Source organism: Cucumis melo, unplaced genomic scaffold, assembly GCF_025177605.1.
Source record: "Cucumis melo cultivar AY unplaced genomic scaffold, USDA_Cmelo_AY_1.0 utg000631l, whole genome shotgun sequence".
Classification (NCBI taxonomy): Eukaryota; Viridiplantae; Streptophyta; class Magnoliopsida; order Cucurbitales; family Cucurbitaceae; genus Cucumis; species Cucumis melo.
In genome coordinates, this window is record NW_026124116.1 from 1,080 (window position 1) to 4,047 (window position 2,968).

At 32.9% G+C, this 2,968-nt stretch overlaps 2 non-coding genes across 2 annotated transcripts; one reads left to right on the forward strand and one right to left on the reverse strand.

Annotated features, from left to right (window-relative positions):
• Positions 1-1,548: 1,548 nt before the first annotated feature.
• On the forward strand, positions 1,549-1,621 carry TRNAT-UGU (transfer RNA threonine (anticodon UGU)). The gene has a single exon. It is a non-coding gene; the product is annotated as a tRNA-Thr (tRNA).
• Positions 1,622-2,881: 1,260 nt separating this feature from the next.
• On the reverse strand, positions 2,882-2,968 carry TRNAS-GGA (transfer RNA serine (anticodon GGA)). The gene has a single exon. It is a non-coding gene; the product is annotated as a tRNA-Ser (tRNA).

A 2,968-nucleotide genomic window follows, 5' to 3' on the forward strand; every position in this document is an offset into this window, starting at 1 on the left:
ATAAGAAAAAAGGTATTCCAAAGTCTTCTTTTTGAAGATATACGAAATTTCAGGGCTTGGATAAGCCTTTCGAAGTTTCAGTACAGTAGACAGTTAATCATTCAAATTTCACAGATTACTTGCGCAAGGATGTTCGTTTGTACGTCTATCATATAGAATATATACCACAAGCCTTGTGATAAGAAATCAAATTTCCGCTCAAATACGCTTGTGAAAGAGTCGAATGAATGAGGAAACATAACAAAGTCTGAATTGCTAATGAACGGATAAATAATTAAAGAGGCCAACGGGCCTTTTTAGGGTTTTGGGGATAGAGGGACTTGAACCCTCACGATTTTAAAAGTCGACGGATTTTCCTCTTACTATAAATTTCATTTTTGTCGTTATTGACATGTAGAATGGGACTCTATCTTTATTCTATTCGATCTGATTAATCAATTCTTCAAAAGATCTATCAGACTATGATGGAGTAAATGATTTGATCAATGAATATTCGATTATTTTTTCAACTTGTAGATCTTGGAATCGATTCATAACAATTCGTTCATTTTTATATATAATTTTATATATATATATAAATATAAATATAAAAAATTATAGAAATATAAAAAATAGAGATTCGAGTTGTCATTAATCAATATAGTATTTCAGTACGTAATACGTTTATCTTTCATCGTTTCTGGAGTTTCGATGGAAGGATTCATTCCTTTACTAACGCAACGTCGTCAACTCCATTTGTTAGAACAGCTTCCATTGAGTCTCTGCACCTACCCTTTTTTTTCGGAAAAAAGGATTTGGCTCAGGATTGCCCATTTTTAATTCCAGGGTTTCTCTGAATTTGAAAGTTATCACTTAGTAGGTTTCCATACCAAGGCTCAATCTAATTAAGTCCGTAGCGTCTACCGATTTCGCCATATCCCCCTCTTTTAAGATTAGTATCGCATTATGATGTCCTTCCCCGTTTTCTTTCATTTGTATTATACTGGAACCACTCAAGTCATTAGAATACCGATTCCTCTATTGAAAAGTGTTTCCTCCTATTGGATTTTCTTGTCTATCTTCTTTCATCTCTCTCTTCTCTATCGGAGACCCATATTTGTTCCGATCCAAAATGATTCTATCATTTCTGTATCTGCAATTCAATATATATCAATATAGATAGATATATGAACATATATATTTGCCCCTCTTTCTATTATTTTTTTAGTAAAAAATTTAATACTTAAACGGTCGATTCCCTTGTTCGTCTTATCTTCCACCTTTCAGAATGAAAACATAGAAACGCTTCATTATCATCTCAATTGCATTAAATGCAATTAAGATTAACACATTAATTATTGATACACATCCATTTGATAAATAGATCAAAATTTTCTATCGCTATATTCTATTAATCGTTATATTAATTATTATGTTCTATAATAGAACAATTCCAATATTGAATATTTATTTGAAATGAAATTAGATTCTATATTCATATTAATTAGGAATAGCTAAGATCCCAGTAATTTAGTAAATTACTATGCATGTAACATTTCTGTTATGTGAGCCCGCTTAGCTCAGAGGTTAGAGCATCGCATTTGTAATGCGATGGTCATCGGTTCGATTCCGATAGCCGGCTTTTCTCTATTGATTTTATTTTTGACATAATTGATAAATCAAATAAATAAAGAAACGACTTCTTACCCTTTTTCAAAGGTCACCGATCTATGATGTCGTAGGAACTTACTTACCTTTATGACTAAAGGAGGGGTTCTATTTCTGTAGAACAAATCAAGAAAGGAACTCTTACTTTTTTATATCATTTACATATACAATAGGATCCGGATATTGATCCAAGTTATCTAATTATTCTTTGTTTTGTAGTACAATACTTTACTGGATTTCACTTCATTTATAATATTTATCATTTAGTTTTCATTTAAGTTTATGAAATTTAAATAAAATAAAATGTTTATGAAATTTAAATAAAATAAAATAAGGAGTCTTTATGTCGCGTTACAGAGGGCCTCGTTTCAAAAAAATACGCCGTCTGGGGGCTTTACCGGGACTAACTAGTAAAAGGCCCAAAACCGGAAACGATCTTAAAAACCAATCGCGTTCCGGTAAAAAATCTCAATATCGTATTCGTTTAGAAGAAAAACAAAAATTGCGTTTTCATTATGGTCTTACAGAACGACAATTACTTAAATACGTTCGTATCGCCGGAAAAGCCAAAGGATCAACGGGTCAAGTTTTACTACAATTACTTGAAATGCGTTTGGATAACATCCTTTTTCGATTGGGTATGGCTTCGACTATTCCTCAAGCCCGACAATTAGTTAATCATAGACATATTTTAGTTAATGGTTCTATAGTGGATATACCAAGTTATCGGTGCAAACCCCGAGATATTATTACAGCAAAAGATGAAAAAAAATCGAGAACACTGATTCAAAATTATCTTGATTCATCCCCCCCTCAGGAATTGCCAAAACATTTGACTCTTCAGCCATTGCAATATAAAGGATTAGTCAATCAAATAATAGATAGTAAATGGGTCAGTTTAAAAATAAATGAATTGCTCGTTGTAGAATATTATTCTCGTCAGACTTAAACCTAACTAAAAAACAAGGGTTCGGACAATTTCGTCCTCCCCTTCGCCGAAGTCTAAGTAAAGAGACCGAAGGAAAGTAAGGTTTTGATCCGGAAATTTTTCTATCATTCATCTATCATTGATCGGTAGGGGGATTTTCATCTCTTGTGCATTCTTTCCAGTCTTTTCGTTTCCGTACCACAAAAATTCGAAATAAAGAATCCATAAAGGTCTAACCGTTGGAATAATAGTATCGATTGTTATTTGATTTGATACATTGTGGTCAGTAACATTGTTGAATTAGTACGGAAAGAGAGGGATTCGAACCCTCGGTAAACAAAAGCCTACATAGCAGTTCCAATGCTACGCCTTCAACCACTCGGCCATCTCTCC